The 16,926-nt window shown below is 46.2% G+C and overlaps 2 protein-coding genes across 13 annotated transcripts in view; one reads left to right on the top strand and one right to left on the bottom strand.

Moving 5' to 3' along the window:
- The window catches only part of FGL1 (fibrinogen like 1), a 69,558-nt gene extending 55,025 nt beyond the window's left edge, over positions 1-14,533 (bottom strand). Inside the window, exon 1 of one of the 2 annotated variants that reach the window (XM_084626944.1) lies at positions 13,293-14,533. The gene's annotated coding sequence lies outside the window, so the exon portion shown is untranslated. The remainder of the gene's footprint in view (positions 1-13,292) is intronic. The other variant, XM_084626945.1, reaches the window with a different exon arrangement.
- PCM1 (pericentriolar material 1) overlaps positions 13,053-16,926 on the top strand; it is an 89,101-nt gene continuing 85,227 nt past the window's right edge. For all 11 annotated transcript variants that reach the window (XM_084626943.1, XM_084626942.1, XM_084626935.1 and 8 more), the window contains exon 1: positions 13,053-13,210. The gene's annotated coding sequence lies outside the window, so the exon portion shown is untranslated. The remainder of the gene's footprint in view (positions 13,211-16,926) is intronic.

Raw genomic sequence — 16,926 nt, 5'->3', positions numbered from 1 at the left:
ATACAGGGTAAACTCATAAATTGTCCGCCCTCTATAACACCGATAGAGAGATATGCACAGCTTGTTTGCTCCCCCAGGTATTAATCACTTACTCTGGGTTAATTAATAAACAAAAGTGATTTTATTAAGTATAAAAAGTAGGATTTAAGTGGTTTCAAGTAATAACCAACAGAACAAAGTAAGTTACCAAGCAAAATAAAACAAAACATGCAAGTCTAAGCCTAATACATTTAAGAAACTGAATACAGGTAAATCTCACCCTCAGAGATGTTCCAATAAGCTTCTTTCACAGACTAGACTCCTTCTTAGTCTGGGCCCATGTCTTTCCCCAGTACAGTTCTTGTTAGTGCCAACTCAGGTGGTAACTAGGGGATTTCTCATGACTGGCAGCCCCCTTTGTTCTGTTCCACCCCCTTTTATAGCTTTGGCACAAGGCGGGAATCTTTTGTCTCTCTGGGTCCCCGCCCCACATAGGAAGACTTACAAGTAAACAGAGCCATTTACAACCAATTTTCCTGGTCAATGGGAGCCATCAAGATTCTAAACCACCATTAATGGCCCACACTTTGCATAATTACAATAGAATGTTAGAGTAATACTTCATATTTCTAGCTTCAGATACAAGAATGATACATTCATACAAAGAGGATGAACACACTCAGTAGATTATAAGCTTTGTAATGATACCTTACAAGAGACCTTTTCATGAAGCATATTCCAGTTACATCATATTCACACTTATAAACATATTTCCATTAAACATGTGGAGTGCAACATCACAGTACAACTCTACTGACTTCAACAAAATTGCTGTAGCTCAGTGGTTCTCAGACTTACTTGATTGGGTTCCCCTTCTTTGTATCTGTAGTTATTTACGCCACCCCCTCCAAGTACATATCCCGCTGCCCAGCTCTGAAGGCAGAGCAGAGAGCAGCAGCTGCTGGCTGGGCACTCAGCTCTGAAGGCAGCGCTGTGCCAGGAGCAGCACAGAAGGAAGGGTTGAGCCCCATTGTCACCCTTCCTTCTGTGCTGCTGCTGACACCCTGGGGCTTACAGCCGGAGCCCCACTGCCTCCAGATGAGGGATTGGGGAGTGGGGGAAGGAGAGCCTCAGCTCAGACTGTCTCCTGGTGAGGGATTTGCGGGGGAGGGATAGCTCAGTGGTTTGAGCATTGGCCTGCTAAACCCAGGGTTATAAGTTCAATCCTTCAGGGGGCCATTTAGGGATCTGGGGCAAAAATTGGGGATTGGTCCTGTTTTAAGCAGGGGGTTGGACTAGATGACGTCCTGAGGTCCCTTCCAACCCTGATATTCTATGATTCTATGATTGAAGGAGGAGGGAAGGAGAGCCCAAGTCTGGGCTGCCTCACAGTGAGACAGTGGGGTTGGGTGGGAAGGAGAGACCGTGCTTGGGTGGCAGGACTCCAGCTGTCAGCCCTGGCCTGGCTGGGCTCTGGCTGTCCCCTTCATTCCCACTTCCTAGGTATTTATGGCTCTTCTGCACGAGCCCTAGCCACCCAGGGCTGATAGCCAGAGCTCTTCAAAAAAAAAAAAAAAAAAGCACACTGCTCGTGCCTCCCTTGGGAGGCTTGCCCCATAGTTTGAGAACCACTGCTCTAGCTCGTACAAGCGCTCACTTTGAGTCATCATATATAATATGCCGCCATGTCATTCAACAGTTAGAGTGATTGGAAACTCAGAGTCCTTTATATGTGACCAAAAATACCGAACAATTAGATTGTTAGTAAAAACACAGAGATAATTTTTAAACAGCTAAATAAAGTTAGTAACTGTTTATACTCCATATGGTATTTTGGAGTCATATTTATGAAAAACAGCATACTTTGAAAAAACATATTTTTTTTCTTTTGGGGCTGGTCTACTCTTAATTACCCTTTAGTTAAGTGGGAGTTGTTCCCTTTTGTCGAGATTTTGAAACTGATTTACATACAAGGGGGTTGCAGCAATTTAACTAAATCAGCTACAAAACAAAATAAGCTACATCTGTGTAAGGCACTCTTGCTGGTGCACAAAGTGTGTGTAGACTAGTGCTCATTCCTGCTGAACTGAAAGTGAAATGCAAAATGGCTTCAAAGCCTATAGAAACAAATAATGGGCCAAATTCAAAAGTGTTTTAAGTTATGTCAGTATGTGGGTGCAAATTCATATGAGGAGGTGGAAGGGTGGTGGCTGTATCAGGAAAAAACAAACAGGATTGTGTAAAAAGATATAACATAAAGCACTTGCCCCCACCAGTTCTGTCTCACTGCCATTGCATGCCTGCAGTTTGGAGTTTATACTTATTTAGTGACATATTCACTTACTCAACAGCGTGGAAGTTAACCCATCATTTACCTCACCATTAAATCTGGCCCATACTCTTTGTTAAGTTAAATGGTGGCAACACTGAAAAAACTTGTATGTTACATATCTTCTTTGAGATCAAATCCATACGTCTTACAACTGAATACTGGCTTCCTTGGGTAGAATTCTTTCAGAAATGGAATCAGTTGTTTCCCCCTCAATTTAATATAGGGCTACCCCCTTTAGCAAATACTCAGGAAGTTGCAAGTTGTTTCCATTAGGAGGACAAATTGATGATGGAGTCAGGTATTATTTACCAAGAATGTACATAAAGTCCTGTTTTCCTCAACATAGTAGGAATGAAACATCCAGTTTTTGCTCATACTTCCACGTCTCTTCTTAGTCAGAACTTTAACAAAAAGCTCTCTTAGCTTTTTCTTAGGGTCATGCTACAAGTACTTCTCTGGCTGTCTCTGGGGTTTCCTTGCTCCCTTCACTGGATGGTTCCAGGGTGTTACTGCCCCTTCTCTCTCCCTCATGCGCACAGCTCTATCAAACTGTATGCAGCCCCCACATGTTTTGTATTCAGACCTCAAGGAAAACTACTCAGACTGCATGGCTCAACACCTATTCCAGCCTCGCACATGGTCTGTGTTTTAGCCAGTGGCTCCTATTGTTTCAGATGTCTATTCCATAAAGGAGCTTAATTGCTTTTTGCATTTATTCTGAATGAAAGGCAGCTGTTACATCTATCACTTTCAATGAGAATTAATCAAACCCCAGTGCCAACAGGTTATAATAGTGTCCCCAGGCAGTACCATAATGGGAACCACACTTAGAACTGGCTCTCTGCTTTTTCCTACCCCTATTATTGTAGTCTGGGACATGTATATGCCTCTCCAGTTGAAAGTGGAGGCAAGCAGGAATGTTGACTAGCTCCAACTGTGCTACTTACCTCCTCTGCCTCACCAGTGGTCTATGGATTTGATGGACATTCAGGTAAATCGCTGCAATTACAGGGCTGTCTATATGGGTTTAAGGTACAGTTATTTGAAAGACTATATACAATAATTAGAGATGGGTCCAAGATGCAAATTTTGGATCTGACTCCTGATGCAAACTTTCTCAAAGTTTAAGGGTGTTTGGATCTATGGTTTTGGTAAAGGTTTATCTCTAATTATAATAATAAATTGGCCTTGTGAAAGAAGGTATTTGATTATCTAGGGAAGATACCTACCATGTAGCTATATGGAGCCCAATTCACCATTGTCCTCCATCTTGTTTCTTGAACTATACACATACTTAAATGTTTTTGTGGATCGGGGCTAGAGTGCCCAGGCCTTCTAAGATTGAAACTTCTAACCTGCTCCTAGGTAAATCAATTGACATAGAAAGTCCCTGTGAAATGGGGTCTGATCTAATGTTTTCCGGGGGGAGGAATTACACGTGAATTTTTATATGTTAATGTTGCCAATGAAAATATTATCTACATTGTTTTGCTCTGCTGGATATAGCATTCAAGGCCTATATCTACTTTTTGAAAGATGCTAATGATTACTTTTTATTTTCTTTGCTTGAAAACTCTCCTGTAGATATGATGGAAACTATTTACCAAGTAATTCCATAATCATAATTTGACTGTATTTTCAGTTTTAAGTCTTACTTTCTTTCAAATTTTCTGGAAAAATTCTCCCTTCTACTAAAAATTTCCCTTCAAATTTTAAAAGTGAGCATTTTTATTTTAGGGGTCAGAAATTAGCATTATAATAGAGTCCTGGTTGCAACCTTAACTGTGGAGTGGTTTCAGTCTCTTCATAACATCACAATTGAGCACTCTGTAGCCGTAGCCCCACTGAGTAAAGATATATAGCAAAGTAATTTGGAAATTAAGTGTATGTCATCCAAACCTGCCAGTGCAGTTCAACAAAGGAAGTAAGCAATTATGTTAGAAATATGTCAGTAATATTTGGATTATAAATCTAATCAAAACACGTCAAAGCCATCCTAACTTTTGTCTATGTGTTCATTATTTTAAATTTAATGTACATATATGACATGCATTACTACAAGTATTTGTTCATTTTTAAAAACTGATTCATAAAAGCAAACATACACTTTAAGAATAGTTGTACAGGCTTTCTTGGCTGGTAAGAGGCACCTAAAATATCTCTTCCCCAACAAAGGAAGATGAACAAGTAAATTATAAATATCAATAGCATGTAGCTTTTGAAGGCTATTGGAGTAAAACGCAAATAAAATATCTGGGTATAAGTAACACAAATCACATGAAATTTGAGTGCATGCAGTATTTTATAAAAGTGAACGTTACTGAACTGGTTAAATGGTACCCCAGTGCTTCACACTTACCCACTGTGACGTGTGGCTCAGTATTGCATGCTTTATTGCTTCAGTAAAGTATGCAGTATCACACACCACAAAGTTAATTTCCATGGTACTTTGTGAAATTTCTTAACTCTGTATTGCTACTATGTGACATGTTTGACAACTTGTGTTAATATACAAAGTCAACATGCACCTCCAGGGTGTGAGCCTAAGACAATGCAACTGCTAAAGAACACATTTATTTTCAATCAGATGTACTCTATAGTGGTACACATTTTGGCAGATTGCTTCCATATTAAAATAGGAGCACATACGGACATGAAAATTAGGGTGACTTTGCAGTATTCAGCATAGCTTTATACGCTAAATACTTTAATGCTGACAGATTTTTAATGTAAATCAAAGCCATAAGGTGTAAAGAAAGCAGTTAGTCCATGGGGCTCATGAAACGTGCAGGAATGACTGCTATCAGATGCTCTTTTAATTTTCCAATTTTAAAGAAGCCCCCTCAATACTTTCTTTTTAGAATGGAATCTCAAATGTTGGAACTATCTCTTTTTGCTATCTATGATAATGCAGAAAGAATAGAAAATGAGAATTCCCTCATTAATTTAGCTTCAAAATGGACTGAATAAAAACAGGGACAAAATCATATGAACTCCTGGCTGTGATAATTTCTTCATAAGGTATATTAGTTTTTGGTTTGTTTCTTTCATTGTATAGTTCTTTGTTTGGGGTCAGGGAGGAAATTTGGGTGGCTTTTACAAGTTAACAATTCTCTCTCTCATTTTGTTTTTCTTTTCTGTTTCCATTTAGCACATTTCTACATTGCTATTTCAGATAGCTAGAGAACGTGAAAGTGGCTAGATTAGTGGTTTGCCACATGCAGGCCACTTGCAGCCCAAACAGCATATAGCTGTGGCTCATGTGACCTCCGCAGGGCCATAACTAGGGTGGGGTGCGAGGGTCACTTGCCCCGGGCACAGAGCTGGTAGGGGGGTGCAAAAATTGGGCCATGCAGGATCGGGCCCAGCAGCATCAGTAGAAAGCCAGGGTGCTCAGTGCCCACCCACCCCACAGGATTATGGTTCCAGTGGCCCTGGCTGGAGCAGGCTCCCGGCACTAGGACTGCAGCGGCAGATGGGCAGAGCAGGCTGCACTGCTCAACTACAGACAGCTAACCTAGTAGACCAGTGGCCATGGGAATGGGGTGCAGTGAGCTAGGATGCAGGCTAGCGTTGCCAACTTTCTAATCGCACAAAAATGAATACCCTTGCCCTGCCCCTTCCCTGAGGCCCTGCCCCCTGCTCACTCCATCCCCGCTTCCTCCGTAGGGTTGTCAATCCTCCAGGATTGTCCTGGAATCTCCAGGAATTAAAGATTAACCTTTAATTGAAGATTATGTCATCTGATGAAACTTCCAGGAATATGTCCAACCAAAGTTGGCAACCCTATTCCTCTGTCACTCGCTCTCCCCGACCCTCACTCACTTTCACCGGGCAGGGCATTCAGAAGCGGGAGGGGGTTAGGGCTTCAGCTCGGGGTGCAGGCTCTGGGGTTGGACCAGGGATGAGGTGTTTGGAGTTCAGGAGGGGGCTCCAGGCTGGGGCCAAGGGGTTCGGAGTGTGGGAGAGGGTTCTTAGCTGGGGTAGGAGGTTGCGGTGCGGGAGGGGGTGCAGCCTCCGGCTGGGGTGTGGGCTCTGGGGTGGGGCTGGGGATGAGTGCTTTGTGGTGCATGAGGGGGCTCAGGGCTGGGACAGGGGGTTGGGGTGCAGGAGGCGGTGTGGGGTGCAGGCTCTGGGTGGCGCTTACCTCAGGCAGCTCCTGGAAGCAGCCAGCATGTCCGGCTCCTAGGCGCAGGGGCAGCCAGGCGGCTCTATGCGCTGCCCGTGCCCGCAAACACTGCCCCGGCCAGGTTCCTGGCCAATGGGAGCTGTGGAGACAGTGGTTGGGGTGGAGGTAGTGAGCAGAGACCCCATGACCGCCCTTTTAGTGGCCCCATCAGCAGGGTCTCTTTTTGACCGGGCATTCCTGTCAAAAACTGGACACCTGGCAACCCTAGTGCAGGGAGAGGGTCCAGGGCTGCAGGGAGAGGGGTGCAGCTGGTGCATGGGGGGCAGGCTCTAGGTGTGGGCAATGGTGACTTGGGGGACTCCCTGGATGAGGAGCTAGATACTGGGGCACTGGATATGGAGGTGCTGGGGCAGTCCCTAGGTGGGGGGGGGGTGCAGAGGGGAAGTCCCTAGGTGGGAGGCTGGGTTCAGGGCGGGAACAGTCCCTGGGTGGGAGGCTGGATTCTGGAGGGGGCAGTCCATGGGGGGCTGTTCTGCCTTGGATAGGGCACCCTGTCTCTGCAGGGCAGGCATGTGTGCCAGCCCAGTGTTGGGGGATCTAGATCCTGGGTGAATGGGGGACAGTCCCTAGCAGGGGGGCTGGGTGCATGGTGGACAGTCCCACGGTGGGCAGTCCCATGCATCTGACAGGGCTCCCCATCTTTGCAGGCAGGCTCCGCAGCTGCACTCTCTGGGCGCTCAGGCCAGCCGCACCACCAGCCACAGCACGGAAGTGAGGGTGACAATACACCATACCATGCCATCCTTACAGTAAATTAATTTTTAACAGTTAATGATTTTACTTATTTAGCTAATTTAAAATGTTCTTGGTAGGCATTTGCTGGTGTTGAAATGAAAGATACAAGATTGATTTGAATCTTATTTCTGTCATAAAACAAATACTAACACTTTTTTTTGTAGATGTACAGGTAGTATATGTATATTGTGTGGATGTGGCCCACATAACACATATAGAGCTGCATATGTGACCCACAATGATAATTAGGTTGACAACCACTGGACTAGATGCTGCTGCCATCTGCAGGACAATAATAGGTACTGCTCAGTCACAACATAGAACATAAAGAACAGGAGTACTTGTGGCAATTTAGAGACTAACAAATTTATTAGAGCATAAGCTTTCGTGGGCTAGAGCCCACGTCATCGGATGCATAGAATGGAACATATAGTAAGAAGATATATTTATATATATACACACACATACAGAGAAGGTGGAAGTTGCCATACAAACTGTAAGAGGCTAATTAACTGACCTATTATCAGCAGTAGAAAAAAACTTTTGTAGTGATAATCAGGATGGCTCATTTAGACAGTTGACAAGAAGGTGTGAGGATACTTAACATGGGGAAATAGATTCAATATGTGTAATGACCCAGCCACTCCCAGTCTCTATTCAAACCCAAGTTAATGGTATCTAGTTTGCATATTAATTCAAGCTCAGCAGTTTCTCCTTGGAGTCTGTTTTTGAAGCTTTTCTGTTGCAGAATTGGTACCCTTAACTCTTTTACTGAGTGGCCAGAGAGGCTGAAGTGTTCTCTTACTGGTTTTTGAATGTTATGATTCCTGATTAGCCTTACTATATGTTCCATTCTATGCATCCGATGAAGTGGGCTGTAGCCTACGAAGGCTTATGCTCGAATAAATTTGTTAGTCACTAAGGTGCCACAAGTACTCCTGTTCTTTTTGCAGATACAGACTAACACGGCTGCTACTCTGAAACATAGAACATCTTTCTCTGAACCATTGCCAGTATAATGCTGATTATGCATGCAGGGCAGTAGAGGGTGGGAGAAAAAGACATTACTCAAGTAATAGATGCAGAATTATTTTTAACAAGTATCTGTTACATGCTCTAAGATGAGATTATTAGTTGCACAATAGTTATAGAGATGGTAATGGTACAAATCAGCATGATCTATTACAGGAAGTTGCTGCATATTCTTTTTTTTTAAGTGATTTCACTTGTGGAAACATAGGAATATGTCCTTATGCCCTTCCCTGCTGTGGGGACATTTGCCATAAAAATCAGAGATTTGCTGCCTCACAGAGTTTCTGGTCCTTGTGTTCTTCTAGCACAAAGGGGATCAGTTGATGAGCCATGGAAAATAATTTCCTGCAGCTGTTGTTTTGCTCGTGTAAAGTAAAATAAGGTGATGAAGGCTTTAGTAACAATGTAAGTCTCCTTTACCATATTTTTAATGGAGCATAAAGAAAACACCCACTGCACAGGATCAGCATTCAGCAATAAACCACAAACAAATTCTTAGAGCCTCCTGCTTTTGGAGTCTCAGGTAATATAGGCTCAGGAATTCATGGCCCCTTTTCCCTACTTCTGGCAGTAGGAGTAGAGGTATGAGCAACTCATGATCGGATACCCCTCTTGAGCTGCAACCTTTGGTCTTAGTTAGGGACCTGGATATCATATGGCTACTATATCACCAGTCACTCTGGGAAAAGCCTATAAAAAAAACAAATGGTGAGAGCTCTAACTATTGGTCTAAAGGACATAAGAGAGGGTTGCACCACCAGCAGACATTTGGCGTGGGTTTAGACATGCTCTGAGTATGTCTACTGGATTGGGCCCCAAAGGCAGAGGAACACTCAGTGTGTGAATGAGAGTTAAGCACTGAGCAGCTGGGCAGCGTCAGGATGGAGGTGGCTGAGCACGTGCCCAGCTACCAAAATTTAAGCACTTTGGGGACTTTAATGGCAGAAACTTAAGCACATAGGGAATTAAGATGCCTATGGGGATAGGCAGCAACTGAGTAGGGGTTTTCTGAATGCCAGCGATGCCTAGATGTTGGACATAACACCCCAGGTATCTTATTTTGAAAACAGAGATGTAGCTGATAGAGACCACAGGACACGATAGCAGGAGTTATAGCATATTAAAGGTAACGTCATATGAAGTAGACCAATGGGTGGCAGGCAGGGGTGAAAGTAAGTCGAGTGACTTACCAGTACGCTGGGGCCAGCTCTGGCCCCCGGAAGGGGCGAGGCCTAGGGCGGAAGGGGTGGGGTTGAGGGGGTCAGAGCCAGCCCCAGCCCACCCTGATATGTAAGTGCCTCCCCCACCTGGGTAGCAGCAGCAGCAGCCCAGGGCTCCGGGGGCTATTTAAAGGGCCCGGGGCTCCCCTCTTCCACTGCCCTGGCCCTTTAAATAGCCCCCGGATCCCTGGGGTAGCGGGGGCTCCAGCTGCCTCTGCAGCCCCAGTCCTTTAAATAGGCGCTGGAGCCCCGCCGCTTCCCCAGGTAGAAGTAGGGGAGCCGTGGGCCCTTTAAATAGCTCCCAGAGTCCTTGGGAAGCAGTGGGGCTCCAGCGACTATTTCAAGGACCGGGGCAGCAGAGGCAGTTGGGGTCCCGGCCCTTTAAATAGCCCCCGGAGCCCCTCCCCACCCTAGGGCACTGGGGGCTATTTAAAGGGCCTGGGGCTCCCCTGCTTCTACCACCCCAGCTCTTTAAATAGCCCCCAGAGCTCTGCAGCCGCTACTCCAGGGCTCCAGGAGCGGGGCTCTGGAGGCAATTTAAAGAGCCTGGGGCTCCAGCCACTGCTGGGAGCCCCAGGCCCTTTAAATTGCCCCCTGGGGAAGCCGGGCTGCGCCAGTACGATGCACTGGCTCTTGCCGGTATGCCGTATTGGGCGTACCAGCTTAGTTTCACCTCTGGTGGCAGGCGTGAAGAGCTGATGTAAAGAGCTGCAGAGAGGAAGCCAAAGTGTTACTGATCTTACAAAACACAGGTATATGTTAATAAATGAAGCTTAAGACTATAAAAACAAGAAGTCCTTATAGTACTTTAGAGACTAACAAATGTATTTGGCCATAAGCTTTCGTGGGCTAGAACCCACTTCATCAGATGCACGGAGTGGAAAATACAGTAGCAGGTATATGTACACAGTATGTGCCAGCAATGACCCTCTGTCATATATACTGGCCAAACCAGACAGTCTCTATGCAAAAGAATAAATGGACACAAATCTGACACCAGGAATTATAACATTTAAAAACCGGTAGGAGAACACTTTAATCTCCCTGGTCACTCAATAGGAGACTTAAAAATGGCAATTCTTCAACAAAAAAACCTTCAGAAACAGACTACAATGAGAAACTGCAGAACTGGAATTAATTTGCAAACAGGACATCACCAAATTAGGCCTGAAAAAAGATGGGGAGTGGATGGGTCACTACAAAAACTAATTTTCCCCCACTGTTATTCACACCTTCTTGTCAACTGTTTGAAATGGGCCACCCTCATTACCACTCAAAAGTGATTTTTCCTCCCTTGGTATTCTACTGTTAATTGAATTGTCTCATTAGCACTGACCCTCCCCCCGCCCCCAACTTGGTAAGGCAACTCTCATCTTTTCATGTACTGTGTATTTATATTTGCTACTGTATTTTCCACTCCATGCATCTGATGAAGGGGGTTCTAGCCCACAAAAGCTTATGCCCAAATAAATTTGTTAGTCTCTCAGGTGCCACAAGGACTCCTCATTGTTTTTGCTGATATAGACTAACACGGCTACCACTCTGAAGCTTAAGACTATGTAACTATTTATGTGTAAACAGAGATAAAGTTCTCTTCTATGTGCTTTTTGTGTGCCTGTGCTTCTTTATGATGTATAATGAGGGCCTGAAAGTTTTTTGTTTTGCTTTTTTCTCTTGTTGCTGTGTAAAAATATCTACAAATGACACAAAAGACACAACAGGGGAAAAATTTAAAAAGAATATACACAATGTGGAGATAAATGCACAAATTAAATGTGCTGAAAGGAAGATTTTTCTCTTTAATCTCTTATTTATCATTTTATGTGTGACTTAGGAGACAATATGAAAACTTTTAAACCTAAGTATGCACTTTAAACTGTTTCTATTGCAGTCTAAATAAAAATAACTTCTCACACTTGATGACTGATGTTATGATCCTATTAATATGCCATGAATTTAAAATCTAAAAAATGTTTCATATCTTTTATATATAACCATAGAGAAGTAAACAAAGGGCACAATCCCAACAATTCTCCTTTCTTTTTAGGACACCTATAATGCAGCTAGATCAGTGGTTCTCAAACTTTTGTATTGGTGACCCCTTTCACACAGCAAGCCTCTGAGTGTGACCCCCCTTTAAAAATTAAAAACACATTCTTTTTAATATTTAATTCTACTATAAATGCTGGAGGTGAGGTAGGATTTGGGGGTGTGGAGGCTGACAACTCATGACCCCCCCACATAATAACCGTGCAACCTCCTGAGAGGTCACAACCCCCAGTTTGAGAATCCTTGAACTAGATCAATATGCAGTACTAGTAGCTAGAAGCCTGTATCATCACACAGGTGTAATTCATAAAGTCGGGTGGTAAAAAAGCTGAAAATGGTTGATAATTTAAAAACTGGATGGTAACAGATTGCAAATCCCAGTGATGATTGAACCTGCTCATATTCTAACCAAAATTAGCTCTCTACCATACTTGTTGCTGTTTGTCACTTCACACAGACTTGACAGACATTCTGGTCTTCAGAGTGACACACGTAGAAAGTGACAATTCTGGAAGATTTGTTTTGATTTGTGTGAGGGGTGAATAAGGATGTGTGCTAGGGTGAGAGGATGTGAGTTTGAGGCAATTGCATGGGCTAGTTGTATTGTTTTGAAGAATTGTGGCATTTAGGCCCTGTAATCTACTACGTGTGCAGTCTCCGCCAGACAACCCATGGGACTGTTGCATGCACAAACATTAGCTGTTGAGTAAGGGTGGGGCGATTAGTTGAGTTACATCAGATTTCACAGTGGTGTTGAACTCTTGGCATGGGATAAATACATATTTTATATACTATAGCTGTCCATGGCACCAGTGTAATTATAAAGTCAAAATGGCTGAGAACTTAAAAACTGGATGAAAACAGACTGTGAATCCCAGTGGTGATTGAACCAGTGACATGCTGAACAAAAAGTGCTCTCAACCCTGTTTGTGATGCCATGGGACCATCTCTCTCAGCAGACACTCCAGGCTTTAGCGACAAAATTCTTGACCCTTATTGGAGCACTGTAACCAAAAGAGAATGAATGCATCTGATGAAGTGAGCTGTAGCTCACGAAAGCTCATGCTCAAATAAATTGGTTAGTCTCTAAGGTGCCACAAGTCCTCCTTTTCTTTTGCCGAATACAGACTAACCTGTCAGAGGAGACTACACTTCCCAGCATGCATTGCGATCGGAGCGTGTGTGGGTGTGTGTCTCGCTCTCTCTTCCCCCCTCTCTCCACACCCACCCATAGTCATCCTCAAGACCACTGACACTACCAATCCCACCATGCTCTGCTCCTCAGTAGGTGGAACTAGCTTGGTCACGCATGGCATGTCGGGATTTATAGTTTTGGTTATTTTTGGGGCACTGGCTCTATTAAGCTGTCTCAGGTTTCCCGCCAGGAATGGAGTGAGCGGAATAGCGTGAAAAAAAAGCGCGCTGTGTCGGCCGTCAGTCACGTGCCCTTACGCCGCCGCAGGGGGCCGCGCGGAGGAGCATCTGCGAAGTGCGTTACTAAGTAACGGTGTATATCCATCCGCCCCGCCCCGCCTCCGCGTACAGGGGAGAACCAAAATGGCGGCGAAGGTGGCCGTTGAGGCTTGCGTGTGAGGGTCCCTGTCCCCCCTCACCCCGCAACCAACAGGGCCCGGTCGGTGCCGCAGGGCCCAAGGTAGCAGTGCTGCTGCCAAGGTAACACCGCTGCCCCGCCGGGGTCTGGGAGCCCGAGTCCGGCCGGGGGGCGGGCCTGGTTGAGGGCCCCGATCTCGGTTACCTGGAGCTCCTCCCAAGGCGGGATCCTTCCCCAGGGCAGCCCCGATGTTATTCCAGCGGCGCCGCTGCCGCATTGTTCCCCTTCTCTCTGCCCGCATGGCCTTTTCCCTGCCGCTCGCCGCGGGGAGTCCGCCGCTCGCTGCCCGGCCCGCTGCACCGGAGGCGCCGCGGAAGGGAGAGCTGGGACGGGCCTGTGAGGAGCCCTTGGCCTTCGCAGCCCGCTCGGCCGGGCCGGGCACGGCCCCCGCGGGACGGGGAGAGCTGCGTGGCGCTCGTCTTGCCCGGCCAGTGTCGCCGGGTCCCGGCGGACAAAGCGGCCGCCGACAGCTCGCTCTCTCACGGAGCGGGGTGGGGGGAGGCGCCGGTTCTGTGCAGCGGCTCCTCGCCCCAAGGTGCCCGGCCAGCTGCGCCGGTCGTTCCCGCCGCGTGGAGGGGTGTTGGGGGAGGGTATGTTGCTCGTTTCTCCGAGGAGACGCTGCGCGTTCACGGGCAACGGCCGCCCGACCGCTTCCTGCCAGCGGCCCTTGGCGCGGAGCCCGCCCGCCGGCTTTGCCGCTGGGAAGGAGCGGGTCCGCCCTGCTAACGGCCTCCCCACCTTGTAGCGGTTGAGGCCGCAGCTCGGCTCCTCCATCCCCGCTGGCGGCAGCAGGAGGTGGAGGGGGCAGGAACTTTCCTGCGCTGGGGTCTCGGAGCGACTGAAGGGCAGGCAGGTAGGTCGGTCCTGGGTTCTATTGCCTGGGCCTGGAACAGCGATCGTAATGAAAATGGACTTCAGCTGGGGCCCTTCGTGTGCCTGGCCACTCGGTATCGAGCGTGTTTATGGGCGATTTATTGTGCTAGAGCCGGGGCTTCTCGGTACCCCCCACTGGAGGGACATCTCGCCGTCCAAGTAACATTCCTGCTGCAGTGTTTTTGTTCACAGTTGTTTGTGATACATGTGAGGATATGTTTCAAAGTAGCAGCCCTGTTAATCTGCAAAAAGAAAAGGAGGACTTGTGGCACCTTAGAGACTGACAGAATTTTATTTGAGCATAAGCTTTTGTGAGCTACAGCTCACTTCATCGAATGATTGTCAGCTGAAAGAGATTAGAGAACTATTTCTCTGGGATTTTGTTTGTTTACATCGTGGGTTGGCAACACTGCTTTAGTCAGTTTAATGTATAGCCAGCTTTCTCAGCTGCTTGGATCTCCCAGTAGCAACAGAATATGAAGGCAAAACTGGAGATTAGAAGGGGGATTCATGAAGTGTCTGTGGTATCTGAAATTACTTTTAATTTAGCTTTTTTAAGGCTAGATTTTAAATTAATGTTGTCCCTTTTAAAATATCTAGTTTTCAGAACTTCTGAGTTGAAGATTGTGCAGAATATTTGATTCCCTCCACAATCAAATTACAAATGTTGAACATATGAGCTTTTTCAGCTCAAATGGATACTTTAAAATTTGACAAGAGACTGTTTCATAACTTGTTGGAGTCACACTTGAAGTTGTAAGTGTACATAAAATAAAAGGCCTAAAGTAAAAGGTTACATCTTGGCATTGGTTTGTTCTTGTGCAAATGTTTACCTGACTTGTACCTTTACACAATTTGTTTATTGCCAGTATAATAGGATCAGCAGTTTTGATATTGGATTGTGTTAGGTCTATACAATACAAAATTGATGGTATGGATCATTAGTGCAAGTCCTGATAGAGTGAGGAGTTGGTATGTTGGCTTTCTGTGACTGCTTGATGATAAAAATGAGTGAACATTCTCAACTTTAAATTTTTGGAATTTTTTTAAAATTAGCTTAATGACCCATTTTTCTGATAGACTATCCACTAACTGCAATGACCTGATTTTTTTTTTTTTTTTTTTTGTATTTTAAAACCTTTAAAGGGTAGGAACTATTTTCTTCTTTGTTAGTGCTTCTAAGGGGCCCTTCAGCAAGGGAGATACTGACCAATGGGAAATGGTGAAACTGACTATATGCGAAGTGTCACCGAAAACCAGAGAAAATAAACATAAAAGATGTTAATGTGGCTTTTTGGCCCAAGGGCCACATGTGGGTTGTGAAATTTTATGGAGACTCGGGTAGGGAAGGCTGTGCCTCCTGAAACAGCCTGCACCCCGCCCCCTCCCACTTCCTACCTCCTGACTACCTCCCTCAGAACCCCTGACCCATCCAACCCCCCTGCTCCTTATCCCCTGACCACTCCCTCCCGGGACCCCTGCCCCTAACTGCCCCCTGGCACCCCACCCCCTATCCAACCCCCCCTACTCCCTGTCCCCTAACTGCCCTGCCCCCTATCCACACCCCCGCCCCCAACAGGCCCCCTGGGACTCCCACGCTTATCCAACCTCCCCTGTTCCCCACCCCCTGACCTCCCCCGAACCTCTGCCCTATCTAACCTCCCCCTGCCCTGTCCCCTAACTGCCCTGACCCCTATCCATACCCCTACCCCAACCGCTTCCAGGACTCTACCCCCATCCAACCCCGCCTGCTCACTGTCCCCTGACTGCCTCAACCCCTATCCACACCCCTGCCCCCGAGACTCCCATCCCCTACCCTGCTTCCCATCCCCTGACTGCCCCCACACACACCCCGAACCTCCACACCATCTAACCGCTCCCTGTTCCCTGACTGCCCCCTGGGACCTCGTGCCCCTTATCAAACCCCCTACCTGTGCCCCCTTACCATGCTGCTCAGAGTGGCAGGAGCTTACAGCCCCCATTGCTGCACTGCCTGGCAGGAGTGGCGGATCAGAGTGCCGCCAGCGATGCAGTGCACTGAGGCTGCGAGGAAGAGGGAAAAGCAGGGCTGGGAGCTCAGGGGCCGGGCAGGATGGTCCCGTGGGCCACAGTTTGCCCACCTCTGTGCTAGGAAGTAAAGTGAAAGAAAATAACACACCAAGAAAAGTTTCAGAGTAACAGCCGTGTTAGTCTGTATTCGCAAAAAGAAAAGGAGTACTTGTGGCACCTTAGAGACTAACCATTTATTAGAGCATAAGCTTTCGTGAGCTACAGCTCACTTCCTCAGATGCATATCGTGGAAACTGCAGCAGGCTTTATATATACACAGAGAATATGAAACAATACCTACTCCCACCCCACTGTCCTGCTGGTAATAGCTTATCTAAAGTGGTCATCAGGTGGGCCATTTCCAGCACAAATCCAGGTTTTCTCACCCTCCACCCCCCCCACACAAATTCACTCTCCTGCTGGTGATAGCCCATCCAAAGTGACAACTCTTTACACAATGTGCATGACAATCAAGTTGGGCTATTTCCTGCACAAATCCAGGTTTTCTCACATCCCCCCCACCCCCATACACACACAAACTCACTCTCCTGCTGGTAATAGCTCATCCAAACTGACCACTCTTCAAGTTAAAATCCAAGTTAAACCAGAACATCTGGGGGAGGGGGGAGGGTAGGAAAAAACAAGAGGAAACAGGCTACCTTGCATAATGACTTAGCCACTCCAAGTCTCTATTTAAGCCTAAATTAATAGTATCCAATTTGCAAATGAATTCCAATTCAGCAGTTTCTCGCTGGAGTCTGGATTTGAAGTTTTTTTGTTTTAAGATAGCGACCTTCATGTCTGTGATTGCGTGACCAGAGAGATTGAAGTGTTCTCCGACTGGTTTATGAATGTT

This window comes from Lepidochelys olivacea (assembly GCF_965140295.1).
Source record: "Lepidochelys olivacea isolate rLepOli2 genome assembly, chromosome: 4".
Classification (NCBI taxonomy): domain Eukaryota; kingdom Metazoa; phylum Chordata; order Testudines; family Cheloniidae; genus Lepidochelys; species Lepidochelys olivacea.
Note: the sequence above shows the minus strand (reverse complement) of the source record. Positions and strands in the feature narration are given on the sequence as shown.